This window comes from Pan troglodytes, chromosome 2 (assembly GCF_028858775.2).
Source record: "Pan troglodytes isolate AG18354 chromosome 2, NHGRI_mPanTro3-v2.0_pri, whole genome shotgun sequence".
NCBI lineage: Eukaryota > Metazoa > Chordata > Mammalia > Primates > Hominidae > Pan > Pan troglodytes.
Window position 1 is genome coordinate 130,450,497 of NC_086015.1, and position 19,366 is coordinate 130,469,862.

Genomic DNA, 19,366 nt, shown 5'->3' on the forward strand with positions numbered 1-19,366 from the left:
TTACAGGATTGCAATTGAACATTTTTTTAATTAAAAAGGAAAACATATGCATGTCTAGAAATAAATGCTTTAAAGGAAAACAAACACCATGAAGATCATAAAAGAATGAATATAACATACTCATGAATAGAGCAAGCTAACAAGGTGGATGTCAATTTGTTCTAACTTAATCTATACATTTTTATCCTAATCAATCTAGTTGGATTCCTTTGAAGAAATTAGACAAATTCACTTCAAAATTTATATAGAAGAAAAGAACTATAAATCACTGTCAAGTCTGAAAAAGTAAAGCAAAAAGGGGTTAGAGTGGCTGTGAGGAGTTGGCCTAGCAGATACCAACATGCATTGAAATGTAACAAACAGAAGTAGAGAGTGAATGAAGGGACAGACCGGGGCACAGCCTGGAGAGCTCAGGAACAGACCCCTGGGCACACAAATGCCTGAAACATACACAGATGAGCCCTCGAATCAATAGGGAAGATGTTTTGTTTAATAGCACTGGACCTGGCAGTGACCTGGAAAAAGATAAGTTCAGGTCCTTATGTAACATTATCTATAAGGATGGACTCCCAGGCAACATCCAGGGAAAACTGTAAGGATATTTAAAAATAGAGGGGATCTGTGCAAACTGGAAGAGACCAAGGACTTTCATGGTTGTGTTTGGGGCTTCTAAAGCAAAGCAAGAAGGAAGAAAGGAAGGAAAATAAGGGGAAAAAAAGGAGGACTTACTACAAAGTCATATATATATATATATATATATTTTTTTTTTTTTTTTTTTTTTTTGAGACGGAGTCTCGCTCTGTCACCCAGGCTGGAGTGCAGTGGTGCAATCTCAGCTCACTGCAAGCTCCACCTCCCAGGTTCATGCCATTCTCCTCCCTCAGCCTCCCGAGTAGCTGGGACTACAGGTGCCCGCCACTGTACCTGGCTAATTTTTTTTTTTTAGTAGAGACGGGGTTTCACCGTGGTCTCGATCTCTTGACCTCACGATCCGTCTGCCTCGGCCTCCCATAGTGCTGGGATTACAGGCGTGAGCCACCGCACCCGGCCATATATATTTTTAAATAAATATATTAATAGTAACCTGTATTATATATCATATATAATAATATAGAATTAAAATACAAAGATAAAACTTATATGTAAACATATAATTTTTTTAAATTGAGAAATAGCAGCAACCAGTGGTCCTCAAACTTGAGCGTGCATCAGAATCATCTGGTGGACTTAAAACAGGTTGTAGGCCCAACATCTGGAATTTGTAAATCAGAATCTAGGGTGGGGCTGGAGAATGTGCATTTCACACAAGTTCCCAGGCGATGCTGATGCTGGGTTTGGTGGCACTTGGAGAACCCTCGGCAAAGGTCATATTTGTTGACAGACACCGAGGAGACATTTGCATGGCCTAAGAATGAAAATGGATATCCAGAATTTACGATCCTGAAAATGACTGAAAGATATTCTATATAATTTATAGACAGAGGAGGCCAAAGGGCTGACAGGAAGTCAAACCAGAACAATAGCTTGCCACTTTGTGCCTATCCACATGGAGACAGTCAAAGTGGGCTTCCAGCAAGAGGCCATGCTGTGTGGGGGCAGCTCAGGCACTGCCGAGGTAGGAAGTGGAAGAAGCTGTTCTGGAGAGGGATCTGCTGGCTGTCCCAAATAAAATCAAGCATCATCTTCCCATGACTCAGAAAAATGTTCACACAAGCCCTAAAAGGTGGTGTGGGGATTTTCCCCGGGGCTCTCCGTGGAGTATTTATAGCAGGGAATCGAAGGCAGCCAACATCAGGAGGCAGGGGGGATGATGTCCTTGAGAGCAGTTGGAACCACAAACAGAATGTACATACAGCACAGTGCATCGATCTGAAATATCGTGCCTGCCGATAAAGAGCAAAGAAACAGTTTTTATAGCACGTCATTTATGTAATTTAAAAACATATGCATGCAAAGCTCATTTCACAAGGTTGCATGCATGCATATTTGGGGACTTAATAGCAAATCTACTAGAGTGCTGGCCCAGAACAAGGGCTGGGGAGGACAAAAGGTGCTGGTATCAGGGTTAGAGGGCAAAAAGAAAAAAAAAGGTAGAAAAATACCAAATAGAGCAGCCCTGCATCTGCTCTGTGTTAAGGATAGTGAACTTACATCTGAGATGCTTCTAAAAACAAAGTCCACAGCTGGCTGGGCTCCACCAGACATGTTTCTGATTGTTGGGTGGGTCTGGAGGGCTGATTAGCACTCAAAGAGGCAGTGGCAGGCCCTGCAGGGTAACCGGGAGGAGGAGCGGGGGCAGCCAGGGTCCAGCTGAGAATCCTCAGTGGGGAAGGGGCAGGGGGCAGAGCTCTGAGCTGCAGCGGGCAAAGGCGCCCAGATACTGCACCTGGAGGTCCATTATGAGGGAGGGGCTTTGCACTTCTTCAAGTAGGGAGCTCCTCTGGATGCTCCTCCGCCAACTGCAGCCCTGGCTGGAGTCTGGCATCCCACCTGGGGACAGTGGCTGGAGGTAGCCTTGCCCACAATGGGAGGAGCTGAAAAGTAGGTGAGTGGGAATCTTGCAGTGGGGGCGTTGGGGGTAGTTGGTGGGGGAGGAAATAGGCTGGAAGCCAAGACAGCCAGGTACTGACTTCCCATGAAGGGGTCAAAGCTGGAGGCCCCTTCGATACAGCCACACCGAAGGCACCAAAGCAGCTGGAGTGGGATACCCCATCCAGAGATACCCGCCATAGAGCACCCATGGGTAAGCCCACGGGACTGGGTAAGCTTGTCTGGGGAACCCATGCAGGAGTGGACGACACAGCTGTCTGCAAGCCCGGCCAGGTGGCCGGGTCAGTTAGAAATTTGTTTCCCACACAGGCACAGAGGCCCCCGGCAGAGCCCACATCCACCCTGGAGGCCGAGGCAGCTGTGAGCATGTGGATTTCCTCCCAGGGCTGGGAAGCATGGGAGAGGTTTTTCTGCATGGCTAGTTCCCAGGAGGTGGCTGTCCCCATTGTTGAAGGGATCTTCTCTCCCCAAGCCTGGTGACACATGTTGGGCTTGCTCTCCTGGCTCCCCGACCATGGAGCAGACAGTGGTTAGAAGAGAAAAAAAAGAGGTTCAGGAAGGGGTGAGGCCACCCCAGAGTGTCCAGGAGGGTCAAGACACCACCCTCTGTAGCTCATGGTGGTAGAGAGGGCTGGGGGGCATGCAGTCTTTTTTTGAAGCAATGTCTTGGGTCAAATTAAGAGTCATTCCTTCCCATCCCCATGAGGCCCCAGTCCCCACCCCAATGTGGTGCACAAGCACCCCAGAGGACTGATGGATAGGCTGTGTGGGGGGCTGAGGTGGTGTTAGGAAGAAAAGGAAGCAAAATCCCAAAACAGCTGTATCTCCTTGCTGGAGCCACAAACAAAGAAAACTGGTGGCAAGGGGCTCCTCTTGGAGAGTGAGAAAGAACCCCCATGGAGGGAGACTCGACCTACCTCCCAGGCAGGGTGGCCCCCACGAGACCTGCCTCAGAACATCAGTGAGTGGGCAGGTCTGTTTCGGAAGTGCACTCTGGTTGCAGTGGGGTGAGGGTAGAGACCAGCAAAGTCAGGGGCTGGACAGGAGTCGGGGGGAGGTGATGGTACTTAGAACCCAGGGAAGCAGTGGGAGGGAGGGGAGAAGGTAGGCTTTGGGAACATTTAGAGCATCCTTCCTGACCAGATGTTGGAGGTGAAGAGAAGAAACAGCTCAGAACAGTGCCAGGTGCGACGGACACATGAATGTACCAGGGCACTAGGAAGGCATGCGTTTGGGGAAAGACAGTCTGGGTGAAACCGGCCACATCTGAGTCTGTGTCCCTCAACACCTCCTGAGGCAGCTGATTGCATTAGAGGCCCGGATCCTTCCCCTCAATGTAAGCTGCCCCCATGTCACGTGACCCACTTAGGCTCTGGGTAAAGGGGGTGTTAGTAATGAGTGCCTCTGCGACTGCCATGAGAACATGCCAGGTCAGCTTGCCAGAGTAGGAGAAACATATGCACAGAGCTGAGGCACCCCAGGCCTCCAGGGGCAGCCCACAGCACTCGACCTGCCGATGTGAGCGAGCCCAGGACGGGTGGGCTCAGTCTGCTAAGCCTCGAAGTGCTGGGCAACTTCTCCGGGTGATTCTAATCTTGCTACTGCTGAGGAGCACTGGCCCAAAATGGCCTGCAGCTGCCTGCTGACACCTGCCTGACCCCAGCTGAGAGCCAGACCACACTTACGACTGGTCCTGGTCAGAAGCCGCAGGTATGTGGGCTGATAGGCGTTTACTGTATGCTCTGAGGGTGTTTTGTTGTTGTTATGCAGTGTGATTTTGCAGTAGATGACTGATACACTTTCCAAAATGCCTGCTTCCTAAGAGTAGACAGAGTCTAAGGCTAAAGGAAGAAAAAGTCTGAAGGAATAAAGAAATGGAGTGCTCCGGTCTGTCCCCTTCCTTCCTTCCAGGACACGTTCTGAGGGGTAGGCCAGAAGGACAGGCTTGAGGGAGAGAGGAGCTGGGCTCATTTCTGCCCCCTTGCTGACCAGAGCAGTGACTGTGAAGACAGATGTGGGAGGGGTGCAGACGACCATCCCCTCACCCCAGGGGAAGGAGCAGTCAGCTGCCCTCCCAAGTAGCTGAGGGGGCCCTGACGTGCAGTGACTGGCATGAGGTTAGCGTGTGGACAGGATCCAGGTGTAAATGCAGGTATTCGGATGCTTCCCTGGATGCCAGAAGCCACAGAGACTGGAGAGGGAGAGCAGGGGGTGCAGCCCCACCATAGCAGATGAACCCACATAATGCTTCCCATTGGTGAGCCTCACACCCACTTTCACACAGATGCAGCCTTCTGTTCGAGGTGGAAACCGTCACTGCACAGAGGATGGGGAACCTCTGAATACAATCAGATTTCCTCAGAAAAATTTCCCCAACAAACAAAATGGGGGCAGTTAGAAATTATGTTCAGTTATGAGGAAAAAAGACAAAAAGCTATTGGTATTGAATAGTAAGACGATGAGCAACTCCACTGAGAAATGACCAAATGATGGCAATAAGAAAGCCACATTAGCTGGGTGGGGAGATGAGACATCAATAAACACGAGAAAAGCTGTTCAAACTTATTCAAATTAAAAGACTGCGCTGAACTTCTAGGTAAAGATGGCAGGTGACAGGTATGTACTCATGATGGCCCCTCCCCAGCCCCACCATAACAGTAAGGGAAATTTAACAAGCCATTAGCCCACAAGAACAGCTATAATGTGAGAGAAAACAGGAAGGAGATTTGGGTGGCAAGAAAGCAGATGGCCGTGCAGGAAGTGACTGAGCAGAAGGAGGACGCTGAGGAACGGAAGCCTCAGCCAGCAGCAGGGATGTGAAGAAGCCACTTGCTCTCCACTGCAGAGCCACTCAGGAGATGTAGAATTCCTGGATCAGGCAGTGGGATTGGAGATGACGTGAAGTGGGATGAAGATGAGACTAAAAGCGGAAGACCAATTAGACTTTCAAGGACTATCTGACAAGTCGCCAGCTGGGAGACACACCTCCCCCAAACATGGCCACGTGCCCTCCCCTTCCTTCTTCCAGCAGAAGAGACTCAAATTTTCTCTGGACTGAAAACTGAGGCAGGGGTGGGAGAAGATCTTTGCGTTCTGCTGAGACCCCAGCTCTCTTCCTCTCAGCTCCCAGCATGCCAGCCCAATTCCCTTCAGGCGGGAAAATAAAAGAGCCTTCTTAGGAAAATTTGAACCAAGATTTAAAAGTAATCCCAGCACTTTGGGAGGCCAAGGCGGGCAGGATCGCTTGAGCCCAGGAGTTTGAGACCAGATTGGGTTACATGGTGACACCCCGTCTCTACAAAAAATACAAAAATTATCTGGGCATGGTGGTGCACACCTGTAGTCTCAGCTACTAGGGAGGCTGAAGCAGGAGAATTGCTTGAGCCCAGGAGGGCGAGGCTGCAGTGAGTTATGATCACACCACTGCACTCCAGCCTGGGTGACAGAGTAAGACACTGTCTCAGTTAATCAGTCAATGGAAAGATCTAAAGGTAGTAACTTTGGCATTTCCCCAAACACAAGACCCAGCCAAATCTTGCAGCTACACTCACAGGTTCAGGACTCTCAACCAGCCCTTCAGTGCCTCACTTATGCACATGAGCCAAAAACTGTGTATTTCTGGACTTCTGCAGAAAGCCTGCAGCATGCAAGTTAGAGACCAGCACAAAACTGGACCAAATATAGAGCCATTATTAGATCAGATAGCTCTGCTATCTCAAAGACAGGGAACAAAATAAAACTAAAAAATAAAACTTGGAGGACAAATAACATACAGAGAGGAAAAACTCTCAAAGCTAATTAATATCCTCAGAAAGCCAAGACTATATCCTTAAAATAAAAACAGAATACCATGGGGAAAAGGCACTTTGAACAATAGAATAGCTGAAATGAAACACACAAGGATTGGAAAATGAAGCTGAGGAAATACCCCAGAAAGTAGAACAAAATTACAAAAGTGAAAAGTGGAAGAAAAATAAGTAAAGGGTCACTAGATGTCTAACATCTGAATAACAGGGGTTACAGAAATAAAACTGAAAATGGAGCGAGTTAATCAAAGACATGATTCAAGAAAAGTTCCCAGACCTGAAGGATGTTTCTAGAGTGAATGGAGCCCACCCAGGGTGTAGTAGATATATGAAAATAGACCCACATAATGAATACTACTGTGAAACATGAGAATAGTAGGTACAAAGAAAATCTTACATTCCTCAAATAAAACAAATCAAAGGTATCAGAATTGGAATGATTTTGAACTTCGACATCTGTCCTAGAAGCTGAAAGAAAATGGAATAGTGCCTTCAAAATTCTAAAGGAAAGTTATTTTCCAACTTAGAATTCTGAACCCAGGAAAATTATAAATTAAGGGTGAGGCTAGAATCAATATATTTTAAAATAGGCAGGATCACAAGTTTATCTCTTATGTACCCTTCCTTTCTGGGAAAACTACTATAGGATATACAGCATCAAAATGAGGGGGTAAACCCAGAAAAAGGAAGACAAGGGACTCAATGCAGGAGGGAGGTAAGGGGTCCCGGTGACAGCTGTGAGCCAGGCTGGTCTGGAATGGAGCAGGTCAGAAGATTCCTAGTGAGAGTGCTTCAGGAGGATGGAATTGGTGGAATCCCTGGTGTGTCCGAGCATATTGAGGTGGTGTAAAGGAGCTAAACTCTAAAATGAGCTAAATTCTATAATGCCTAGGACTAAAAGCTATGTGCTAGCATGTTATCTGCAGATATGGAAGTAGATACCCAAATAATTAGCTGAAAAGAGTTGGGAGGGTGGTGGGAGGCAGCTCCTTTTCATATCAGTTCTGTGATACTACTTGATTCTACATTGCATGTATGAAATTGACACCAATGAGAACCAAACAAAAAGAAAGGACTCTCAGTTTTCACTAAGGTTGGCCAAGATGGAAAAGGTTGATAGTACTGAATGGGAAAACTGGCTGAACTCTTCCTGGTGGGAGCAAAAATTCACATGATCTCTTCAGAGGTCAATTTGGCAGTAAATGATGAAAACTTAAAAAGGGCAACTCACCCTCAACCCTGCAAGTTGTTTCTCTCCCTCAGTTGTGTATGGTAGATCTGGAACAGGAAGCTGTGGGTGGAAGGGAACCCCCGGAAGGCACTCCTAGGTGAAGGAGGGGCAAATACTTGGGAGCTGGTGTCAGCAGGCAGGATCGGGATGGGTGGAGGACCAGACTGCAAACCAGCTGACCCTTGTCTTCCAGTCTCCTTCCCTGGTAGGGGAGTCTCACTGTGGAAGCCTGAATTATGCTCTCCTGAAACATTGCTCTGGGGGAGACAAGGGGTAGGTAGGGTGGCAGCTGGGAAGGGTGGGGAAGAGGGGTGTGTGTGTGTGTGTGTGTGTGTGTGTGTGTGTAACGAGGACTGGGCTTGTTTGTAAGATAGAGAGCCAACAGGAGGGGAGGGAGCATGCGGGGGCTGGGACAGGAAGGTCTGATTAGGGAACCCCAGATGCTGAAGGAGGCAGATGAACAAGGTCAGCTTTGGTCCGGGAGGCAGGATGTCCCGTCCAAGAAAAACGGAAGAAGACTAACCCCCACTGACGAAAGCTGCTCTCTCTCCTGAGATCTCGAACACACACACCCGACTCTCCCAGCAGGCCCTCTAGTGCTGAAGTGCTCCTGAGGGCAGCCTGCAGTCTTCAGTGTCTGGGCAGCGCCGCGGTCCAAGGTCAGCCGGGCGCTGTGCCCCAGCCCTGATGAACCAGCCGCCTCCTCCTCCCCCTCCCCCTCCTCCTCCTCCTCCTCGCAGCTCCAGGGCAGGAAGCAGTTCTGAGGCCCCACACTTGGTGCCCTTACGTGAGGGGGTGGAGCCAAACACTGTCATGTGAGGGGGTGGGGCAAGGCCACTGGTGTGGCTCAGGAAGACGAGGGGATCAGGTTCCCTGTCAAAGGTCCACCTCTGTCTTACACGAGAAGCTGATGGGGTCAATCCAGCCATCTGTTTAATCCCAGCAACAAAGGTACTCACCACACTGTGTTGCCCTCTGGCCAGGAGAGGGGCAGGGCGTGTAATTGACCTACTTGTCTGAAGTCAGGGGACAATGACTCCAGGAGGAGGGTCTGAAGGGAGTGGGAGTCAGCCCTGCCAGGTGGAGGGGGCAGGGACCTCAAGGGCAGACGGCAGCCCAGCTACCAAGGCTCCCGAGGAGGGAGCGGACCCCTCCCAGGAGCCTGCAGGCCACTGTGGCTGCAGCTGGGGCCAGGAGGATACTGGGCTGAGTCAGGTGGTCCCATCCTCCAGCGACCTGGGGGCCCAAGTAACCGCAGCCATGATGAAGGTTTAGTTAAAAGGGCAGGTTTGAGTTTCAGAGCAGCAGAGCTTTGCTGCAGCCTGAGGGCCAGGATGTGGGGAGGGCAGACAGCAGGCTGTGAAGGGTTTCTTGGGTTAGCCATGAGCCCTGGTCAGGAGAGGACCCTGGTAGAGAATGCAGCATGACAGTAGGCACCTGGGGGAAGGGTGTGGAGGTTCTCACTGCTGTGGTGCTGCACGCACCAGACACTTACCAAAGGATGGACAGGCTCTCCTAGGTCCATCTCCACCTAGCTACCTTCAGCTTTTTGATTGTGCTATTCCAGTCCTCATAGCTTTCCCTATTTTTTGTGTACTTGATTTGGAGTTTTCCAAAAGTGTGTGTTAAAAAGTCTCCCATGAAGAGTGTGGATTTGCCATTTTCTTCTATATTTTTGTTGCTTTTTTACTAACACATTTTGAAGCCAATTATTTATATAGCAATTACCAGATGCCAGACACTGTCCTCAGTACTTTCCCAGTATGAACTCATTTAATCAATATGAAATATCCTAACAATAGGAGGCTAGTTTAGAAAATTACACAGTAAGGACTTTGAGAAAAATGTAATAAAAGTTTATTGATTAACAAGGAAAATCATCCATGATATATTATGAAATGAAAAACGCAAGTTACCATGCAGTTTATACAAGCTCATTGCTTTTTTTGTGATGGAAAGAAATGTTATCTATGCATAAGAAAAAGGTCTGGAAGTGTGCATACCAAAATAATGACATAGATTATCTTTGGGAGATAGAATCATGTGCTATCATATTTTTTTGTTTATACTTATATGCATTTTCTGGTTTTGATAATGAGGATCTATTAGTTGATAATTTAAAAAACTCATTTGGTAAGGACCCTAATTTTCAAAACAAGAAGTTGAGAAATTGCAGATAAATGGACTGAAAATCCTTTGATTAATAATAAGGTGCCCAATATAAAAATGCAAAGATCTGAACACAGAGCTGTGTGAGGCAGAATTAGAATTAGCCATATCTGGGTAAGGAGAGATGAGAAATCCAAACCACCAAAGTAGAGATGTTCCGTTAGCCCCAGGAGTTCTCAGACTTTACATTATTTAGCTCAGAGGGCTTGTTACAGCACAGAGGGCTGGGCCCAGCCCCCAAGTATCTGATTCTCTAGGTCTGTAGTGAGGCTGAGAGCTTGCATTTCTAGTAAGTTCCCTGGTGATGCCAAGGTTGCTTGTTTGAGAAGCAACCACACTTTGAGAGCCCCAGCCACAACTGGAAGTTAACGTGGCATTGGTTTATATGGTGTGGCTAGTACATACTCATTATTTGAATGTTGGAAAAAACCCATAAAACCATTTGGGCCCAGAGCTTTTTTAGATATGACTTAGCTTTGCTCATGTTTGTGGTCTTCTCAAAGGCCTTCACTTCTTGAATCGATTTTGGTTAATTTATTTACAATATTCCATTGCAAATCTGTTAGCATTGAACTATACATAGTCCACTCATATAAATATTTATACTTCTTTCTGCTGCACTAGTCTGAGTTCACAGCTCTCCAGTTCCCTCCCCAGGACAGCTGTGACCCACAGCCCTTCCAGGTAAAGTGGCCTTGGAGGACAGTGACCATGTCCCCCTCAGTCTACTGTACTGAGGGCATGGTTTGCATGTTCTGTGACCCAGTGAGAGTCCTATTCAGGCTCTGAGCAGTGTGGACATTTGCCCTTGGAAGTCCCTCTCAGGAAGACTCGGGGTTTATGTGTAGGATGCTGCCCTGGCCATTTTCATAAGCACAAGTTCCTTTCACAGCTTTCCCTGCTCCCACTTACCAATCTCCAGCTCACTCACCAAATTCCCTCAACAGGGAATAGAGGATCCCTATATGCCAGGCCGTTGGTGCTGGGGACACCATGGTGAACCAGATAGGCATGGTCAGTGCCTAGAGGGACCTGAGTCTAGTGAGGGAAGAACAGACATTAGTATAACACACAAAGAATATTTAATTGCATGTTATGCTGAGGGCTATGGAGGAGAAAGAGGGTGCTCAAAGGAAGCGTTACAGGGAAGCATATTGGTCTGTGCAGCATAGAAGGCTTTTTCAAAGAGGCGGCCTGTGACTTTAGCCTTGAAGATTGGGTAGGAGTTAACCAGGTTGAGACGAAGGGAACTGGAAAGTACATTCTAGGCAGAGATAGCAGGTTTTACAGAGCCAGAAGGAGCACCATATGACTCGGAGACTGGAAGGACCCCGGGGGCTGGAGCAGAGAGGACAAGGCCATGTATTACAGGCTACAGAGCTGGGCAGAGCCAGGTTATACTGGGCCTTAGAAGTATGGGCCCACTGGGCATGATGGCTTATGCCTGTAATCCCAGCTCTTTGGAAGGATGAGGTGGGCAGATCCCCTGAGGTCAGGAGTTTGAGACCAGCCTGTCTAACATGGCACAAACCCATCTCTACTAAAAATACAAAAATTAGCCAGGTGTGTTGGTGCATGCTTGTAATCCCAGCTACTCGGGAGGCTGACACTTGAGAATCACTTGAACCAGGGAGGCAGAGGTTGCAGTGAGCCAAGATCATGCCACTGCACTCCAGCCTGGGTGACAGAGACTCCATCTCAAAAAAAAAAGGAAGTATGGGCCCTGTCCTACAATTTTGGGGAAGCTATTGAAGGATATAAGCAGGTAAGTAGCAATTAGCTTTGAATTTAAAAATCTTTCTCTAAAATTTTTCTTATAGGAAGATTGTGGTCCATAATAAATATGGAAGAAGTGAAAAAATTTTTGCAAATCACCATTTTCCAAATTCTGATGAAGTGATTGATTCAGACAATGATCATCAATGATTGAAACTGTTAGCTAAAAGGCAAACAGAGATTTATGATGGAGGAATCAGGCTGTCATCACTGAGCCCACCATCCCCATCTTAGTGGGATGTCTGGACAATGCACACCTCCTGGTAGGTGTGATATGAAGCACACAATAACACCAATGGAAGACTCTTGCCAAGAAAGTCAAACTTGAATTTAATCCAAACTCTACAGCAGCAGTGTCCAATAGAACTCCTATGATTCTGAAATGTTTGTATCCATATTGTGTGGTAAGGCAGCCCAAGCCATGTGTGACTACTGAGCACTTTAATGGAGGCTAGTACAACTGGATTTTATTAAAATTAAAACTGAATTTTACATTTCATTTTATTTTAATTAATTTAAATAGCTCTTTTTGGCTAGTGGCTACAGTATTGGACAGTGTGGTCCTAGAGCTAACTTTCACTTGCAGGAAATCCAGGGGATAGAAGAACAAGCTAGAGGACACCACAAGGAAACAAGGAGATGAGGCAGCATGTGGGACACTGAGCAGTTTTCTGCACTATGTCATTGCATTAAAAACAAAGTGAGGAGAGACTTTTCTGGACAAGAGACATAACAACTACATATTATGTGTGGACCTTGTTCAGAACTAGATTCAAATGAATTATGTAAGACAGTTTGGAGACAATATGGGAAACTTAGCTATGGATGCTCAGATTCTATCAAGGAATTATTGTGCATTTTTTTAGGAGGGAGAACTTACTGTGGTTATGCAGATTCCAGTTAGAAGGCTTAAAATCCTAGCAGGAGGTAGATCAGAGTAGGATCAGCGAGTTCAAGGGAAATGGATTGTTCCATGATGTGTTTTGTGAGGAGGAGTGGCCAGGCTTTTTGAGTGAGTGTAAGGGGAAAACAGATAAGATGTCAAGGATGGCCCCCAACTTCTGGCTTGCACAGATCGTGAGTGGGAGGTCAGGAACCTTGGAGCAGAACAGGTGTGAGGGAACCACCTGGACACTGGCTTTGGTTGTATTTGAAGTGCCTGTGAAATCTTGAGAGCTATCAAGTGGCCCATTGCCTACAGGGTCTGGGCAGCCGGCTGAGCCCCAGCATCACCAGTGGGGGCATTCGGTGGATATGGAGGCTGGTCCTGTGGGCAGAGACCCCAGATCTATCCCACATCTGTCCCAGCTTTCCTCCCAACACTAGGGCAACTTTGTTTTCAGCAGAAAGCCCTTAATATTGACACTTTTAATGAGACAGAGTTGCTTTTTAACTGTCTCCTCTTGGATGACCATTCTATCAACCTCGTGGGTTGCCCCTCCCTGCTTCTCTCCCCTTGGCCAGGAGAGGTGTAAGTTGCCCTGGGATGCCTGCGGCTTCTCCTGAGGGTGATTGCATCAGCTGGCTCTGGGCACTGCAGCCTGGCACCTGCAGATCTGGGGCGGGCCTTCAGTCTCTTGGCTTCGGGGAGCTGGTGTCTACTGCTTGTGTCCCTAGTCACTGCTGCGGCTGTGGTGAAGAGGGCATCTCAGCCTGATGCTGGCTGCTTCTGGCCCACTTATCTACGCAGTCTTTCCTCACCTGCTCTGGACTCAGGGGGTTCTGGCTGTTTTGCCAAAGGTGTGTGGGACTCTGTGATCCACCCTCAGGCCCAACACCCAGAGTTTCAGATGCCTCTGTGAGCAGGGCATGGGTTCTGGCACCAGATGGAACACAGGGTTTTTCTAAGAGGCATGCAGGCTTCCAGGTGCTTTCTCAACTTGCCCAGTGTTTGCAACATCTTGCTGCTCCCAGGACTGGTGAAGGTGGAGGAACTGAGGGGACACTGGTCCCCCTTCTGGGACCCAGTCATCGTCCACACCATCCTCCTGCTGACCTCCCTGTGCAGCAGAAACTCCCTCCTCAATCTCATCCTGCATTTCCCCAGTGATGCAGTTTATGAGGAAAGATCTCTCTGTTCAGTACTGTACACTTAACTCACTACTGTCCTTTTTTTTTGTCTTTTTAGTTTTAACATAATTATAGATTCACAGGAAGTCAGAAAGATGGTAGAGAGGCTGTGTGCCCTTCCCAGCTTCCCCTAGTGGTTGCATCCTACAAAGCAGTGGCACAATGCCTGAACCAGGATGCTGGTGCTGGCATGATGAGGGATGGTCTGGAGTTAAGGGTGGTTGTCATCGTACAGTGAGTGCAGGGGCTGTCTGTGAAGAGGGAGCAGTTCTACATCTTGTTTAGGGTGGAGGTTCCATGAATCACCCCATGATGAGAGGCATGGAACTCAGCTCACTCCAGAGACCAGTTATTTGTTCCCCATCTCTACAGTTTCTGTCTCACTGCATATTAAAACTCAGTTTTGGACGTACTTAGGAAGCAGTTTTCTCTCTCAAATGCTGGATCTCCTGAGGCTCTCAGGCCTGCAATCATGCTCATCCTGTATGAATATAGGTGCCGGCCCTGCCCTCCCTACAGGGGCAAGGGAAGCCTGGGCATTTGAGGATGAGGATGTGGGACCCCAGCCTGCACAATGGAAATCCTTTCTGCAGTGTTTCGGAGCACTTGCCCAGACCTGGAATCTGAGCCCTGGACTTGCATCTCCTGACTGGAGCCTGGCTTCCTTTACTCCTGTGAGGGTGCAGGAGTGCCTCACTCCCTCATAAGCCCTTCCCAGGCTTGTGCTGGGCTGTAGCCTGAGCCCCCTGAAGGAAGACTTTCTCGCCCAGGCCCCTCAGGGCTCCGCAAAGTGGACCCTGTTTCAGGGCAGGGCATGATAAATGTAGATTTCAAAGTTGAAGATAGCTCTTCCACCTGTTTTCACAAAATCTCATTTCTATAAATCTCATTTGAATTTCTGTCACCTGCAGAAGTGGACACCATTAGCCCATCTACATTTCAGGACCATGGAAAGCACCAAAACGCAGCTGCCAGCTTGGCTCTAGTGACGGGGCACAGACAGCCGTTGCTGGGCAGGGAGGGGCCTGTGGCAGTGATGGAAACATTCTACCCCTCAGTCATGGTGCTGGCTATGTGGCTGAGTTTATTTGTCAAAACTCAAACTTTACACCTAAAATAGGTGAATTTCACTGTATATAAATTACATCACAAGCTGATGAAAAAAAAAATAGCCAGTTTGGGAGGGACTAAGGAGGGCATCCCAGGTGTGGCCATGAGGAGAGGGAGGAGAGCAGCCTGGCAGGCAGGCAGGCAGAGTGAGGGCAGGGCAGGGCAGGGTTTGTGGAAGCAGGCCTAGTACGTTTCAGTGACTTCACTTTCTTCTCAGGGGGGCACCTAGAGAGCTGCTTGGCCCCAGGTAAACCCTGGCATTCTCCGTCTACCAACCAATCTTCTCTCAAACTCCAGCAGCAGCCACACCTCCTAGAAGGCCTGCATGTGTGCACTTGTGTTTGCGTGTTCAGTGTTGTGTGTGAGGGGAGGGCCGGGGCTTGGGGTTTAGGCTGAGGGTATGGAGCAGCAAGCAGGGCTCTGAGCTGGAGGAAAGAGGTCCATAGGCCAGTAGTGGAAAATGCAGACATTCTAATGGAAGGGAAGGAACAGAGCTTCCTCCAGGGATGAAATGAGCTGGAGACATCCCTCAATAAAGCCCAATAAAGGTGTAGGCAAGGTCAGCAAGCAAGTGTAAAGTAATAGGGAGAGGGTGACAGGCAAGCCACAGAGTGCAGTGCACAGACTGACAAGGGACTGCGATCCAGAATGTATTCCAAGGCCTTCATATCAATAATAACACAAAAAAGACAGCCGGGCGCTGTGGCTCACACCTGTAATCCCAGCACTTTGGGAGGCTGAGGCAGGTGGATCATGAGGTCAGGAGTTCAAGACCAGCCTGGCCAAGATGGTGAAACCCCATCTCTACTAAAAATACAAACAATTAGCTGGGTGTGGTGGCACACGCCTATAATCCCTGCTACTCAGTAGGCTGAGGCAGAGAATTGCTTAAACCTGTGGGGGTGGAGGTTGCAGTGAGCTGAGATCGCGTCACTGCATTCCAGCCTGGGTGACAGAGTGAGACTCCGTCTCAAAAAAAAAAAAAAGACAAAGAGCCCAGGGGGAAAGCAGATTTGAACAGACACCTCACAAGGAGGGTATGCAAATACCAATAAACTTATGAAAAGGTGCCCTCCCTCATTGTAACTGCAGAAGTGCACATTGAAACCACAGTGAAATGCTGCTGCATGGCTGAAATGAAAGTCTGATAATACCAAGAGTTGACACTGGTGTAGAACAACAAGAAGGCCCCTACACGGTAGGAGTGCAGATAGGCACAACACTTGCAAGCAGGCTGAGCATTAGTAGCAAAGTAGACCTGTGCATGGATCCAGCAATTTCCTTCCTGGCTCTATGCCTAATGGTTCTGTACTTATGTGACTACATACCTTAAAGCCACCAGGCCCAGCACTCTAATAGAAAAGCAGGCACCCTGATCCTGCCAGCTGCCCTGAAGGAGTAGGTAAGCACCTAATAATTTTTAAAAGAGTGAGACATTATTTTTCAATTAAATTGTCAAATACTAAAAATAGAGAAAATCCACTGTGTTAGGGAAAGAGTAGTCATCCTCTGTTAGTGCCATTAATTGGTACATCCTTTGGGAGGACCACTGGACACTGGGGATCAGGGGTCTGCATGCACCAGCAATTCCACTTAATGACCAAGACACAGCCATAGGAGGAAAAGCAAGTTCCTTGTACAGGTGACTTTGGGCCTTCTTGTTCTGTTCTGAAGGCCTGTTTTATGTTATCCATGGATTTTCACTCTCCCCGCATACAGCTGGGAACCAGCTGGGTGCATTCTAGGAAGAACCCTTATGCGACATGGATTGGCATTGCACCGAACCCCTGACTTACTCTGGAGGGCGATGGCATATTTCATGACACCCCTCAGACACGAAACGCTTCAGCCCTGCCTTTGTTCAAGTCTTCTGTGTTGACCCCATCTTAGTCCATTTGGGCTGCTATAACAAAATACCTTAGACGGGGTGACTATAAACAGCAGAAATTTATTTCTCACAGTTCTGGAAGCTAGGAAGTCCAAGATCAAGCAGCCAGCAGTTATAGTGTCAGGCAAAGGCATTCTGCTTCATAGAAGGTGCCTTCTTGCTGTCCTCACATGGTGGTAAAAGGGGCCAGGCAGCTCTCTGAAGTCGCTTTTATAAGGGTACAAAACACATTCATGATGACTCCATCCTCATGGCCTCATTACCTCTCAAAGGCCCCACTTCCTAAGCCATCACATTGGTGATTAGGTTAAGCATATGAATTTGGCAGGGGTAGCATAAACATTCAGATCATAGCAGTCCCTTAATGCAGGGGTCCCCAACCCCTGGGCCACAGGCTGGTAGTGGTCCATGGCCTGTTAGGAACCGGGCCGCACAACAGGAGGTGAGTGGCAGGGCAGTGAGCATTACCCCCTGAGCTCCGCCTCTTGTCAGATCATTAGATTCTTGGCATTAGAGTCTCATAGGAATATGAACCCTATTGTGAACTGTGCATGGGAGGGATCTAGGTTTCATGCTCCTTATGAGAATCCAATGTCTGATGATCTGAGGTGGAACAGTTTCATTCTGAAACCATCTCCCCTCCCCTCATCCGTGGAAAATTTGTCTTCCACAAAACTGGTCTTTGGTGCCAAAAAGGTTGGGGACCACTGCCTTAATGGGATTTTGTCATCTACTGCCTAAGAAATCACATCTTTGGTTAGGTTTATTTCTAGGTATGTATAAGTTTGGTTGCTATTGCTAATGAGCTTTCAATTTCTAGAAAAAATTCTAATTAGTTATTACTAGTCAATAGAAATATTATTGATTTTTGGATGTTGATCTTATACCTTATTAGTGCTTACCATGTGCAGGGCACTATTCTAAGTTCTTCGCATATATAAACTTAATTAACAACCCTTTGGGGTATGTACTAATGATATCTCTAATCTGCACTGTGAAAAAGAGGCCACAGAAGGGTTGCCTCCTTGTAGAATCTGTTAGATTTTCTAGATATGTGACTATATTGCCTATAAAGAATGACAATTATTTCTCTCCCTTTCCAAAGCCTGTGCTTATTCTTTTTTCTTGTTAACTTGCATCCACTCAAGCCAATACTGAGTAGTGCCAGCAGAAGTACATACCCTTGCCCACCTCCTCCCTCCAGTGGGCATTGTGTTCATGTTCCCAGAGTTCGATGTTTGAGGCAGATTTCAGGTAGAAGTTCTACTGAATGGAAGAAGATAACATCTATACATGGTTCACCAAGAATCCTTACTGTGAATGAGTTTTGGAACTCACCAAATGTTTTTTCCAGCATTGATTGAGATGAATATGTGGCTTTTCTCTAGTCTATTAATGAAGAAAATGACATTATGACTTTTCTCATGTGAAATTATCCTTATGGTCCTGGACTAAACTCTACTTGGCATTTTCTTTAAAGCACTGCTGAACTTGACTTGCTAATATTTTATTTGGGATTATGTCCATCTGTTTATATATAAGATCGGTTGTACTTTCTTTCGGTGTCCTTGTTTGGGTTTTCTAAGAGGTTTGTGCTTATTTTAGAAATGACTCAGCCATAAGGAACAAAAACAAATAACAAAACCTTTCACCAGCATCTGAGACGAGAAGTGTAGAGGCAGGGGCTGCTGACGTTCTTCCAGGCATCCGCTCAGGCCTGGACCACCCTCTTACATCCATGGTTGCAAGGCGACCAACTCAGTGCCAGGCATTGTGTCTATGGCAAGGGGCTGGGGAGGGGGAGACACTGGATACCCCTCTGCCTTTGGCCAGGAAGGTAAAAGCTTTCCCCGAACCTCCCAGAACATTTCTGCTTGTGTTTCATTGGCCAGAATTGTCATATGGGAACCTCTACCTGCAAAGAAGATGGGCGAAGTGTTTCATTTTTCCAGCCTCTCTTGGTGGAGTTAAAAAGGCATGAAGGGACCAGGAGTGAGAGTGAGGGTGTTCCCAGCAGAACTGGTCACAGCCCGCTTTGCGTGGTGTCCTGTATTTTTTCCATGTTCTGAAACAGTGACATGAGATGGCTTGGTAGAATGCACCCACAAACTCATCTCATCATGGTGTTATTTTACAGATAGCTCTTTGGTTACACTTTTAGTGTATTTTAAGCTCATTGAGTTCTTCAAATTGTCTACTTTTTCTGGGGGCTGATTTTGATTATTTATGTTTTCCTAGAAAGTTGGCTATTTCATTAAGCATTAACAACAACATAATAATAATTGTACATGACATGTTCTTAACAATTCTAAAAAAATCTCCTTGTTACCTAAAGTTGAATTCCATTTTTCCTGATATGAATTTGTGTGCCCCTCCCTTCCTTTTCTGTTGTTCTCTCTCATTTATGTAGATTGGCCCATTGCCAATTTTGTGAGTCTTTTCGAAAGAATAAGCTTTGGGTTTTCCTGATAAACACTGATGAAATTTAAAAGTACAAAAGCATTTTTTGCTTTTAAGTTTATCAATTTTATCCTTCCTTTTTCACCATTTTTTGCTGCTGCTATTCTTTTTCTAGAGTTCAGGGTTTATGACTTAATTCATCTATTTTCATTCTTATTAGGAAATATCTCCAAACACTGAAAAGTGATGAGAACAAGATAATGAATACTTACCACTGCAATTTGACAAATTTAACAAATTTAGCATTGTGGCACAATTTATTTGAGATTTTTTTAAAAGGATATTACACTTAAGCTCTTTTTGCTC

At 47.0% G+C, this 19,366-nt stretch overlaps 1 pseudogene; it reads right to left on the reverse strand.

Annotated features, from left to right (window-relative positions):
• Positions 1-2,238: 2,238 nt before the first annotated feature.
• LOC134809648 (proline-rich protein 23E-like) lies at positions 2,239-4,587 on the reverse strand (annotated as a pseudogene).
• Positions 4,588-19,366: the final 14,779 nt, after the last annotated feature.